We start from the raw sequence: 14,825 nt of genomic DNA on the forward strand, positions 1-14,825 counted from the left end.
AGGTGGATAAAAATTTCCTATTTAAAGTCAGAGATTTTCCAACTGTATTTTTTAAAGGTATAACATGCTTACAAGAAGACATGATTAAATAAAAAGTTTTTTTTCAGTAAGGTTGAAATTAAAGATACAAAAAGGATTGTATCAACCTAAAAAAGGTTATGTAAGCAATACTAAAATGAGACAAGAGGGATGCCTGGGTGGCTCAGTGGTTGAGTGTCTACCTTCGGCTCAGGGCATGATCCCAGTGACCCAGGATTGAGTCCCACATCAGGCTCCCTATGGGGAGCCTGCTTCTCCCTCTGCCTGTGTCTCTGCCTCTCTCTGTGACTCTTATGAATAAATAAATAAAATCTTTAAAAAATGAAAATAAAATGAGACAAGATTAATTTTCAGTAAAATATATTGATATAGTGGATTATTAGTAGTATATAAGCTACACAATGGTGGACATTTTATTTTCTGCTGTATTGATCAATATATCCTAAGTGTCTAGAATATTGCTTGGCATGTAAGTGCTAAGAAATGTTTGTTTAGTGAATGTTGAATGAATACTAACAGAAAAAAAATATCAAGAGCTAGTACAATTCTGAATCTATATGTCATTAAAAAATTAGCCTCAAAATATAAAAGAGCACATATTGTATGAATATGGCTGGGTACATGCACACACACATAGAATTTTAGAAAAAGACCAAAAAAAAAAAAAAGGCAAGAATTTGTAAGAAACTGTGAACTTTGCAAAGAAATCCTCACTACCATCTGCCAGTCTTTGTCACCTGTTGGAGTTAGACAATGTGACTCCTAAATTACAGATATGGTGACTCAAACCGATAACACTGTTGTGCAATATCATGCTTGTGTTCTCATCTTTGCTTATTTAATAATGGCATAAGGTGCATAGATAAATCAGTCATCTTGTTTAGCTGAGTCCCTGATGCTAAAAGGACAAGGTGATCTTCAAGTTCTGTTTTCAGTGTGATTATGTTGCCGTCTCCTCCACATTCTTCAATAGCATCTGGTGAGCATGCAGTGTGAATTGCTAATTCAATTCTAGCTATAAAATTAGTCCAGGTTCAGCAGAGAGCATAGGAGCAGCTGGTAAACAATAAGAGATCCCATAGGCTCCACTAGCTGATTTACTTCAACTGGATGCCTGACTTATTTTTTTCCTCACCCTTTTCTCTTAGTCAGTGATGCTGCAAAATTTGGCCAGGTCGCTAGACAGAGAGCTAGGGTGGTAGTGTATGTGGGGGGAAGAGATTCTATTTTTTTTTTTTTTTTTTTTTTTTTTTTTTTTTGGGGGGAAGAGATTCTAATTCAAAAGAAGCAGCACAAGTGAAGGAAACAGTCAACAAAACTAAAAAGCAGCCTATGGAATGGGAGCAGATATTTACAAATTCTATATCTGATAAAGGGTTAGTATTCATAATCTATAAAGAATTTATGAAACTCAGCATCCAAAAAAACAAATAATCCAGTTAAGAAATAGGCATAGAAGACACCCAGATGGCCAACAGACACATGAAAAGATGTGCAACATCACTCATCATCAAGGAAATGCAAATCAAAACCATCTTGAGATACCACCTGTCAGAATGGCTCAACTTAACACAAGAAACAAGTGTTGACAAGGATGTGGAAAAGAGGAACCCTCTTGCACTATTGGTGGGATTGCAAAGTGGTATAGCCACTCTGGAAAACAGTATGGAAGTTTCTCAAAAAGTTAAAAATGGCAATTTTTATTAACCTATGACCCTGCAATTTCACTACAAGGTATTTACCCAAATTTACAGATTTGAAGGGGTATATGCACCCTGATGTTTAAAGCAGCATTATCAACAATGGCCAAAGTATGGAGAGAGCTCAAATGCCCATCAACCAATGAATGGATGGATAAATATATATAATGGAATATTACTCAGCCATCACGACATCAAAATTGTGTCGTTTGCAACAATGTGGATGGAGCTAGAGGGTATTGTGCTAGGTGAAGTAAACCAGCCGGAGAAAGACGAATACCATGATTTCAACCATCAAACATAACAGATGAACATATGGGAAGGGAAGTAAAAGGAGAGAGGGAAACAGCTTAAGAGACTCTTAACAAAAGAGAGGACAAACTGAGGGCTGATGGAGGGAGGTGGGTGGGGGATGGGCTAAATAGGTGATGGGTATTAAGGAGGGCCCTTGTGATGAGCACTGGGTGTTGTATGTAAATGATGAATCACTATATTCTATTCCAGAAACCAATATTGCTCTGTACGTTAATTAAAATTTAAATGAAAAGAAAAGAAAAGAAAAAAGAAAAGAAAAGAAAAGAAAAAAAGAAAAGAAAAGAAAAGAAAATAATACAACTCTGAAAAAAGGTTGGTAAGACTGGAAACACCCTTACCTTCCTTCTTTTTCTGTACCTATGTCATATGGCTACTGGGAAGAAGCCATTTCAATGCCATTATTAGTCTTAGTAACATTTTTTTCTGTTTGCTTAATGAAGGAATGATTTCAGCCAACTAGGACTTAGGTAATAAAGATGGAGAGGTACCATCATTATGCCACCAAGTGTATAATTTTAAAATTGGGTTAAATCTATATTTGGGCAAGACGAGGTCTCTTTTGCTATCACTGAGTGTTTCAGTTTGTGTGTATCTTGTCATTGTAAGGCGATAGACTGGAGTCTTGCCCAGGTGGACACCTCCTTAACCTACTGAACTGAGCTCTGAATTCTCATTAAGTTTTGTGGGGAGTTTTCATGTTTCAGTTTAAGACAGTCTTTAATTCCTCTAATGGCTTTATTTCCCTAACCTTAGGGTCAAGTCCACACCAACAGACTTGTTAGAATAAATTACTGGAACATCAGTAATTTCTGATAGCATTCAAACAAGTTAAGTAGAAAGTACTACTAGATAATGCCAAAGTGAGAAAGAATGAATAATAAAAACGTAGTTGCTAACACTGATGGAATGGAATGGGAAGAAAATAAAACAACTCAAACTGTGCAGTATTTCCCAAAAGAAAATCATTTCATTCCATTATCTAAGATAACATCCAGAATGTCTGCAAAGGAGGTTAATGGTTAACTTATCTGAGAGCCCTGGAAAGAACTCTGTGATCTTTGGAGACAGAGAACACTGCTGGCTCAACAATGAGATGAAAAACAAGCACTTCTCTCCAGGAGGAGGAACACATTTTCTATCACAGGGTTTTGTGCTTTGGTGAAATTAACAGGTCCTTATGAGGACAGTTTAATTAATCAGAAACTCAATTTTCAGAACAACATCCATTGGCAGAACAGATCCTCAGGAAAAGATCATGGACTGAAAAACAGGCAATTTTTATATTGAGTCGACTTTCCAGATAGGGAAGAAAATTTCAGATGTTTTGTTATCTAGTTTTCAAAACCATTAAGAGGTCTGGGAGGCCATGTCATGACCTGAGGTAGGCTGCTTTCAGAGAAGAGAGAAAAGCTGAATAGTATTATTGTGGATGAAAGAATGTTACCATTTGGCTTCTCTGGAAGCAGATGCCAAAACTGGGCCTGGGGTGCAAAATGTTTATTAGAAATCAACGCCTGGGAAAAGAAAGTTATGAAGCAGAATGAAGCAAGGGAAGAAGCCAAACTGTAATGCTGGCAACAAGCCTTAGGCAAGGAACCCTAGAGCAGATAGTGTGTAAGAGTTGTCTTGCAACAGGCTGAAAAGACCATTCCTTCTCACTTAGACACCAGGTGCTGGAAAGGTAAGAAGGAGAGCGAGGGGCCCTTTCCAGGTGAGGTCCATCCTGAATGACGTGACAATTGCAAGCCATCTGCTGATAGTTCTCCTAGGAGCTGGACAGCAAAGCCTTCCGTGAAGCAGGATGTGGGCTGAGCATGTCCTGGTGTCTACAGAGGCCTAAAGAAAAAGTAGTCCTCCGAGCGATTTTTGTGCTGTGGACATCTAGAAAACATCAGGACAATGAAGCCGAAGAATCAAATTTAAGTTTTTTTACATAGTATTTTAAATGATATAGCTGATCTTCTTCCCCATCGTGACTGATTAGCCCCAAAGAGTTCTCTTTAGTGGAAGAATCATTTAGGGCACTTGTTGAGAATGTAGATAATAAGCTATGATCCTTCTGGATTCTGAGTCACGGGAGCAGTGATGAGTTCAGGGATTAGTGTCATCTGTGCTGATGGGAGTGCTATGGCACTGTCTCACACACTTGGAGAAAACATTCCGAAAGCTTCGGGAAGCTCTGCCACAGACGAGGGTCCTGTGCGTCAGAGTCTGAAGGAGGAGAGCATTGTCCAGGAAAGGAAGGCAGAAGGGAGCAGAGTGAGAATGCCACATGTAGAGCACGCCTGCGCGCACATACAGACAGACAGCTGGTAGGAGCAAGCACCAGGGGAGAAGCAGGCCTCAGGGCAATTTTGAGAAAATGTGTCCTTTGCCAACCATTGTGGGGTAGACGATCTTTGGGAGGAGAGAAGAGACACTTCTAAAACACAAATAATGGGTCAAATGATATGTTTATTATAGTGGGAAATGACAATTGCACACAGACAGAAGGCAAATATAAGACTTGAAGTTACCCAAGAGTCTTTAGCAGGCTTAACAAGCCTCTAAATTTCCCACTTACAACATGATCAGCCCAATAAGTGTCTATTTAAACCTATGTTTTACTTAGCTTATAACCAAATTCTTATTAATCTCCTTTATATCTAAATGTAGAATGATATAGCTCTTAAGCCGAGAGAAAGTTTTAAGGACAGCTTGTTACCCTTCTTCCAGTATCTTTAAAAGATTTTATTCATTATTAAAAAGACAGTTCTGGATTATCAAGCACTGGATCTCTTCATTTATGCCTTGTGAATAAATTTGACACAGTTATGTAGAGCACTGAATAATTTAGTGAACTGAGGCCACTTGGGACTGAGAAACACTCATATTTGGAGTGCCTCAGAATTTTTATGGCTTTTTTTTTGTTTAAACCCATAAATGGTGACAAAAATTGTATTAACAACAAAATATGTAGATGTATGATTATGTAAGATCTCCTACTTAATTTTTCCATATTTAATATAAGCCTACTTGCTTTTTATATGACATTCTGCACACAGAACATTAAACATGCTTGAAACAATGCAGAGCATTCATTTTAAATATATTTTCTTGTTTTTAATCATTAATGTAAAATAGGTTTTGCTTCACTAATTTCAAATTAGTCATTCATATATTAGAATGTGATGATAAAAAAAGAATGTGGGAGGAGAGTGACATGCTTAAATTTGATACTATCTTGATTCTTTGTTAAATTATAAAAACAAATAATTATGATCCCAACAAAAGAAATTTTAATAATTGCTGATGATGGCATGATTTTGACAAGCTCAGTTTTATTTACTGTAGTTGACTTCTCTGCTATCCAGAGATTTCATAAATAAAAAACAACTGTATTTAGAAATTTTAGATCTAATGCAGTGACAGCCTTCTTTTTTTTTAAAGATATTATTTATTTATTCATGAAAGACTTAGAGAGAGAGGCAGAGACATAGGCAGAGGGAGAAGCAGGCTCCCTGGGGGGAGCCTGATGCAGGACTGATCCTAGGACCCCGGGATCATGACCTGAGCAAAAGGTAGACGCTCAACCACTAAGCCTCCCAGGCACTCCTGCAGTGATAGCCGTCTGCTCAGTTGCCACTGGGTTAACCATGTGTCTGCACTGTTCTTCTTTTTTTTTTTTTTTTTGTCTGCACTGTTCTTTGTAAGCCACACTGACTGATGTTCTCAGTAAGCCGAATTTGCTCTGAAGTCGACCATACACTTATTCACTCAGCTCCATCATAGGAGTCAGTCATGTTTACCAAAGGACCTAGCAGGGAGCCTGTAGCAGACACTCCCACCTATGTTAATATCTTTTTGTCTTTCTTTCTCTCCATAAATAATCCAGAAACTCAGATCAAAGAGAAGAGTAGGAAATTGCATTATTATTATGGCATTAGAAAGTCACAAGACAGTATACAGAAACACATTAAATATAAAAATATCAATATATAAGAACAAAGACGTATATTGTATCATATTATGAGAAAAAAAGTAATAGAGAATTCTGAAAATATAGCATTGAGATATCCTACAATTTTTTAATTGTAAGGAGGCTATAGATGATTATTTAATCTCAAAGTCCTCACTTGGCAAATTACAAAAACAGGTTCAGAAGGGTTATTATCTATAGATCACCTACTTTGGATCAGGAACTGTGTTGATTATTTTATACATGTTCTTTTATGTCATCCCCAAAACAATCCTAAGAGAATTGTTACTTGCATATGAACACTATTTTCTGCATTTTATACATAAGCAAGGAAGTCTTGCTAAAAGTTATTCAATTATTAGCTGGAAATATTAAAATCAATTCTGTCTTACCACTAAATTCACTTTTTCTGCCTGATGTCAGGGTATATAAAGGGGCCAATAAAGATTTTAATTGAATTGAGGGGAGGCAGACAAGGCGGTGATTCATTTACGTTAACTTTAATTAAGAGAGGGAGTTCCAGTGATAAACCCAAAGACTTCAGGCGCCAGGCAGGAGACCTAAATATGTGAAGAAGTAGTGGTTATTGCAGTGCATTGTGGGTTTCTTACCTCTCCTAAAGGCATTCCTATTCAATTAAAAAAAATTGGATGGGCCCAATAAAACATATCTGCCAGAGGGTTACCAATTTACAACTTCTGAAAGGAAGCAAAAGCAATAGATCTACAAAAATAAGTCTCAAAAACATTTTAGGCTTGAGATGGAGGCAGCATATGTGGAAGGCACAACAAAAGAATTTCAAGTAAGAGTAGAAAAATCAGAGGTTGGCTGGTTTAACCACATCAAAGAACTAATTGCTCATCATATGTAGGGAGGGTAGAGTGTGCAGTGAAGGTAAAGGGAGACCAGAAGAGGAAAGAAAGGTTTGGTGGTCTATATGCCACCCTAAGTATTTGAGTTCTATCATAATGAGAAACGTATACACTTAGGTATGTACCTAAAACTCTCCTTCCTACTTTGTACTAGGTATACTTACCATATATTGTCTTCATAAGAACCTTTACATTTTACAGATTAAGTAACTTGGATTGATTTAAGATAAATAACTTTCCCAGTGTCATTTGATAAAAAGTGGGAGAACCAAAATTCAGATTGTGTCTGTCTGATTTTAAAAATAATCCATAAAACACTATACCACATGGTTTTCTGTAGGAAATGACAGATCTGGACTTCAGTGTGAGGGCTTTTGCAAGGTCAAGGGTTGAGCAGAGAAATCCTCAGTTAAGATGGTGATTATAGGACCAAAAAGATGTATTGGATTAAAAATAATATAAATTACAATGACCAATATATTTATGGTTATGTACTTATAATCACCACATGCTAAGTACTTTTCACATATTAGCTAATTTTTTCATATGAAACCTATGTAATAAGTACTACAATTAACATCGTTTGCATTTTACAGATAAGAAAACTGAGGCACTAAACTCTTAAAGTTTAAGCAGATATAAATGGTGAAAGATGAAACTCTAATCCATCAAATTGAACCGATTTCTCCTTAACCAAAAGTAAAATATGTTGCTCAATTAAGGGAAATGTGAAAAGGAAAAAAGACTTTCAGAATCATTAGTTTTCATTTGACATAAATATGACTTCAGTAGATAAGTTCAGTTAGGTAGGCAGAATGATAATGAGGTCAAATATCTATGTGCAAACTCTCAAGGACTTTTCTCTTCACCCTAAATTGCATTTAGAGTCATACAATCTAATCTCCATCAAGTATATCACAAAATCAGGGAAAATTGATGGAGGAAACTGAACCAATCAAATAATTACAAGTGAAGACGTTCTAGAAAAAGAAAAATAAATACTGTGATCTTTAGATACTAAACATGCCCCCATTTTCTCTACATACTCCACTGTTTTTTGTCAGGACCTAGAGGGAAGTGGTAAACCAGTTTCCAATTAGTTTATGTATAAAATCAAGAGTTTTCCTTCTCCAATTGCTTCATGAATCAGGCACAAAGCAGGCATATATCTCGTCTGTATCCTTCCTTTTCTTTCTTCCATTTTCACAAATTTGATAGATGGTAGATACAGTTGCAGAAACATTTATATGTGAAGAAGTTGAGTGACTTCATTTAATAAAAACAATTTGGGAAGATATCCTGTAGAATGTTCCATTTCCACAACTCTGATATAAATTTCAAAATCAGAGTTCCAGCAACAGGATAAAAAATTAGCTAGAGATAGCAACTTTACTCTTAACGGAAACACTAAATTACCACGTTCAAAACTAAGCCATATAAACAACTTCAGTTTCTTTAGGAAAGGATGAGGAGCCTTTTCTTTTTAAAGGAACATATATTATTTTATTTACCACAGTGACAAATGGAGCTTAAGACGACAAAATGAGGAGATAAGAAGTGTCCGTTGTTAATAGACAAATGGTTATAAGAAATGAAATATAGGGATCCCTGGGTGGCTCAGCGGTTTATCGCCTGCCTTTGGTCCGGGGCACGATCCTGGAGTCTCGAGATCGAGTCCCACGTCAGGGTCCTGGCATGGAGCTTGCTTCTCCCTCTGCCTGTGTCTCTGCCTCTCTCTCTCTCTCTCTCTCTCTGTCTATCATGAATAAATAAATAAATAAATAAATCAATCAATCAATCAATCAATCAATCAATCAATCTTTTTTTAAAAAAGGAATGAAATATATTATCTACCAGAATTTATACAGATCTGGCTTCAATACTAGAATATGAAATATTACTCAGAATACATAGGCAAGGGGAGGAGGAAACTGAGCTTAATACACAGAAAATAAGGTAAAAAAAAACTTGATAAGTACAAAATGGTGAGTAAAAGAAGTGAAAATCAATGGATCTACCTACACTGACTTTGAAGAAAACTGGGGGAAGAGAGCCAAACATTTCTAAGTAGTTACATAAATTTGAGTCAAAGATTCTATATTAGTCTATTATAGTTCTTTTGGTTACCAGTAACAAAACCAGACTTTGGCCACCTTAAGCCAAATAGGAAATTTATTAGACAAAGGTAAGGTATATTGTAGAACACAATAAATAGCCACCCAAGCAAATCACCAGGAAAAACAGGCAACTGGACATCACACAGGTTCTCATGAGATGTAAATAAAACTTTCCTTTAGAGAATCATGAAAAACTTGTCAGAGTTTCAAAATTCCAAGCTTCCTCATCCCTCAAATATGAATTTTACATTTGAGTTAGATATCCATGTTGTGATCAGCCAGGTTTGGATAGAGAACTATCCTATAGGACATATGGGAATACTGGTATCTACTCTTGTTTGAGGGAAAATTCCTAAAACAATAATTTTGACTGGTGATTCCTACAAGTGAATATTTAGTTAATATAAATAAGTAAACAAATAAATAACATCTGAACATTACATTGGATTTGTTTCAAGAATAATCTAATTATTTGCAATACTAAGATAGAGGGGTAAAAAAAATGTGATTATGTATTTTAGCAAACTAACTACCTGAGGAAATTGCTCAAAAATGTAGACGTGAAGGAAGATGGTAGAGTAGGAGTATCCTGAGGTCACCTTGTGCTATAGACATACCAAGGCAACAACTATACTTATGTGACTAACTCAGAAAATGACTGGAAGCCTGGCAGAAGAGATCCTCCACAGCTAGTCAGAAAGTGAAAGCCACATCAAAAAGAGTAGGAGGGGTGGATATGCAGTTGGAAACCAAACCCCCAATGTGACCAACCACAAATGGGAGGAACAGCATAAGCACAGAGGAACAAGGGTATTAGAATCCACACTGGAGACCCCAAAACCTAGGGACCTGCACAGGGAAGACAAGTCCTATAACAAGGCCTTGTTTTCTGGCCTTGAAAACAGTAACACTTAACTCTGGGACAGCAGAAAGGCTATAAAGAGTTTACTCTAAAGAGGTAACAAGCTAAATAACTCAGCCCAAGACACAGCACAGGACCACCAGTTTGAAAAGCATCTGGGGTATACATGAAGATTTATTGACTAACCTTAGAATACATGTTGGAGGAGCAGAGGTCTGCAGAACATTTCTCTGTAAACAAATGGCTGGAGGGCACCATTTTCCTAGCTTTCTCTCAGCTTAGATAGCCAGGTGCTTGTGGAACCAGTGCTAACACTAAGTATCTACTTTGATAGTACCACATGTTCTGCCCTAATGTTCACCTGAAGACTGGCCTCACCCAACCTATAATGGTCCCTCCCAAGTGGCTTTAGCCTTATCACACCTGGCAGGCAGCCCTGACCAGCAGGACTGGCACAACTCTGAATGATTCCTGCCCTGGTTATATTCTCTCTCACACACACACACACACACACACACACACACACACACACCAGCATACCTGAGTTCTTGTAGCCAGGCCTCTTAGTTGGCTATGCAGAGAATGAGCTCTGTCCTTCAGTGTGCCTGCAGCTTTGGCTGAGGCTGATTGCAGCAGCTAGGCTGAGTGCCAGCCCTGCCCACTATGAGTGCATGTTGGCCACAACCAGGCTTCTCAACAGAATGGAGAACAAACTTTGCCCGGTGTGTCCAGAGCAGGCAAAGGAGCTTATTGCAGCAGGCTGTGCTTAAGGCAATCATGGCTCAACCACAATAGGAGGGTGTAACCATTATACACACCAGGGGATGTGTCTGGAATACTTCGTTCTAGCGACCAAAGGGGATTGCACTATAGGGCACCACAAAACTTCTACACAAGGCCACTACTTTCAAGATCAGGAATTGTAGCTGACTTACCTAATACATAGAAACAAATGCAGAGTATTAGACAAAATGAGGAGACAGAGTAGAATGTCCCAAATGAAAGAACAAGACAAAATCATGGAAAAAAGAGCTAAATGAAATGGAGATAAGCAATATGCCTGACAGAGAGTTTAAAGCAATGGTCATAAAGATACTCACTGGACTTGAGAAAAGTGGGTGGTTTTAGTGAGAACTTCAACAAAGAGAGAAAATATTTAAAAAAATAAACCGAGCTGAAGAATTCAATAACTGAAATGTAAATACACTAGAGGGACTCAACAGCAGATTAGAAGATGTAGAAGAATGGATCAGTGAACTGAAAGGGTGACAAAAAGTAATCAAGCTGTACAGGAAAAATAAACGAATAATGAATTAAAATAAGTTAAGGAACCCCTGTGATATCATCGAGTGCAATAACATTCACATTGTAGGGATCCCAGAAGTAAGAGAGAGAAGAGAACATAAAATTATCTGAAGGAATAATAGCTGAAAACTTCCCTAATCTGGGGAAAGGAATATACATCCAGGTTCGGGAGGTACAGAGAGCCATTAACAAGATGAACCCAAAGAGAGCCACACCAAAACACAAAATAATTAAAACAGCAAAAAATAATGATACAGAATCTTAAAAATAGCAAGTGAAAAAATCATTTACATAGAAGGGAAACCCCATTAGTCTATCAGTTAATTTTTTAGCAAAAATTTTGCAAACTAGAAGAGAGTGGTATGATATATTCAAAGTGCTAAAAGGCAAAAAACCGACAACCAAGAATCCTCTACCCAGAAAGATCATCATTTAGAATTGAAGGAGATAGTTTCCCAGACAAACAAAAGCTAAAGGAGTTCATTACCACTAAACTAACGTTATAAGAAATGTTAGAGAATTCTTTAAGTGGTAGCAAAAGACCATAACTATAAGTAAGAAAATTATGAAAGAAAAAAATTCATAGATAAAAACAAATATTAAAGGTTGTAGATTAATTACTTATAAAACTAGTATAGAGGCTAAAACACAGAAGTAGTGAAATCAATTATAACTATAAAAAGTAGCCACAGAATACACAAAATATAAAGGTGTAAAATGTGGCATCATATAGATAAACGTGGAGAAGGGGGTAAAATTTAGTGCTTTTATAATTTGCTTAAGTGACCATCAACTTACTCTAAGCTGCTATGCCCACAGTTATGTATGAGCCCAATGATAACCCAAAATGAAAAACCTATAATAGACACACACACACACACACACACACTACAAAAATAAACAAACAAACAAATAAATAGGAATTCAAGCATAACACTAAAGAAAAACATCAAACTGCAAGGGAAGAGAACTAGAAGAGAAGGAGAAAAAGAAGAAGGAGGAAAAGGAGGAAAATAATGAAGAAGAGAGGGAATAGGAAGGGGCAAAGAAAAAGAAGAAAAGGAGGAGGAGGAGAAGGAAGAGGAAGAGGAAGAGGAAGAAGAAGAAGAAGAAGAAGAAGAAGAAGAAGAAGAAGAAGAAGAAGAAGAAGAAGAAGAAGAAGAACCACGACACAGAAACAGAGAAGAATGGAAAAAACAACCAGAAAACAATTAACCAAATGACTATAAGTACATACCTATTAATAATTACTTAAAGTGTAAAAGGACAAAATATTCCAATACAAAATAATAAGGTGAGTGAATGGATTTTAAAAAAAGACTCATCTATATGATGCCTACAAGACACTCATTTTAGTATATGACAGACATATGCTAGACAGAAAGTGAAGGGATGGAAAAGATATTCCATGCATATGGAAGTGGGAAAAAAGCCATGGCAACAATACTTATATTAGACTAAATAGAATTTAAAACAAAGGCTGTAGTGAGAGACAAAGAAAAGCATTGGATAATGATAAAGGGATCAATTCAACAAGCAAGTATGACAATTGTGAATATCTATATGTATCTATGCACCCTACATAGGATCACCTAAATGCATAAAGCTAATATTAACAGGCATAAAGAGAGAAATTTATAGTAACACAGTAATAGTAGAGGAATTTAAAACTCCACTTATATCAATGAGTAGATTATTCAAACAGAAAATCAACAAGTAAACAATGACTTTGAACAACACATTAAACCTTTGAACAACACCTAAAAATATATATAGAACATTTCATTCAGAAATAGTAGAATACATATTTTTTTCAAGTGCACATGAAACATTCTCCAGGACAGATAACATGATAGGCCAGAAAACAAATCTCAATAAATTTAAAAAGACTAAAATCCTAACAAGCCTCTTTTATGACCACAACGATATGAAACTAGAAATCAACTAACAAAAAATATGAAAAAGTACAAATACATGGAGGCTAAACAACATGCAACTAAATGATGAATGGGTCAATGAAAAAAGCAAAGAGTAAGTTAAGAAAAAAAAAATACATGGAGACAAATGTAAACACAATCCAAAATCTTTGGGATATGCAAAATCGTTCTAAGAGGAAAATCTATACCAATACAGGCCTACTTCAGGAAACAAGAGAAATCTCACACAACAGTGTAACCATATACATAAAAATGCTAGAAAAAGGACAAATCCCAAAGGTAGTAAAGAAGTAATAAATATTAGAGTGAAAATAAATGAAATAGAGACTAAATAAATAAATAAGATCAATGAAACCACGAAGTAATTCTCTATCACAAAATTGATAAACCTTTGGCCACATTCATCAAAGAAAAAGAGAGAAAGATAGTACTCAAATAAATAAAAGGAAAAATGAAGGAGAAATAACTGACACCACAAAAATATAAAAGATTATAAGAAAACACTATAAAGAATTATATGCCATCAAATCAGACAACTTAGAAGAAATGGTTAAATTCCTAGAATCATACAATCTTCCAAACTGAATCAGGAAGAAATAGAAAATTTGAACAGATCACTTACTAGTAACAAAATTAAATTAGTAATCAAAAAACTTCCAACAAACAAAGCCCAGGAGTATATGGCTTGATAGGTAGATTTTACCAAACATTTAAAGCAGAGTTAATACCAATTATTCTCAAACTATTCCAAAAATAAATAAATACAAGAGAAAAGAAAACTTCCAAATTTCTTATACAAGGTCAGCAATACCCTGACACCAAAACCAGACAAAGTTGCAACAAAAAAAAATGAAAACTACAGGCTAATATCCCTGATGATTCTTAAGAAAACATTACTAAACTAAATTCAACAATATATTAAAAGGATCATTTGACCATAATCAAGTGAAATTAATTCCAAAGATACAAGAGTGGTTCAATATTCACAGATAAACCAGTGTAACACTCAAATTAGCAAAAGGAAGGATAAAAACCATATTATTATCACAATAGATCCAGAAAAAGCACTTGGCCAAATACAATAATTGTTCATGATAAAAACTCTCAACAAAGTAAAATCCATGTATTATTCAAAGTCCACAGCTAACATCATAGTCAAAAGTGAAAAGCTGTATTTCTTCTAAAATCAAGAACAAAGCAAGTATATCCACTCTCATCACTTTGTGCAACATTTTACTGTAAGTCTTAGATGCAGCAATCAGACAAGAAAAATAAAAAGGACATCCAAATTTGTAAGGTAGAAGTAAAATTGTTACTATTTGCAGATAGCTTGGTACTACACATAGAAAACTCTAAAAGCTCTACCAAAAAACTATTAGAATAAATGAATTCAGGAAATTTGCAATACAGTAGAACATACAGAAATCAGTTGCATTTCTATGCAGTAATAATGAGCTATCAGAAAGAGAAATTAAGAAAAAAAAACTATTTACAATTGCATCAAAAAAAAAAAAAACTAGGAATAAATTTGACTAAGGAGGTAAAAGACCTGTACTCTGAAAACTATAAGACACTGATGAAATAAATTGAAGTAGACACAAATAGAAAGACATACCATGCTCATGGATTGGGAGACTTAATATTTTTTAAATGTCCATACTACCCAAAGCAATCTAGAGATTGCCTTTTCACCACACATTTTTTTCTCCTTCCGAGAGGC

General features: G+C 35.7%; 1 protein-coding gene across 6 annotated transcripts in view; it reads right to left on the bottom strand.

The window, feature by feature from the left end:
* LINGO2 (leucine rich repeat and Ig domain containing 2) overlaps nt 1-14,825 on the bottom strand; it is a 1,117,067-nt gene that overhangs the window by 542,779 nt on the left and 559,463 nt on the right. The window contains exon 1 of one of the 6 annotated variants that reach the window (XM_038552584.1): nt 10,404-10,522. The exons of the other annotated variants lie outside the window; for them this stretch is intronic. The gene's annotated coding sequence lies outside the window, so the exon portion shown is untranslated. Of the gene's footprint in view, nt 1-10,403; nt 10,523-14,825 lie in introns of those variants that run through there. 6 annotated transcript variants of the gene reach the window in all.

This window comes from Canis lupus, chromosome 11 (assembly GCF_011100685.1).
Source record: "Canis lupus familiaris isolate Mischka breed German Shepherd chromosome 11, alternate assembly UU_Cfam_GSD_1.0, whole genome shotgun sequence".
Taxonomy (NCBI): domain Eukaryota; kingdom Metazoa; phylum Chordata; class Mammalia; order Carnivora; family Canidae; genus Canis; species Canis lupus.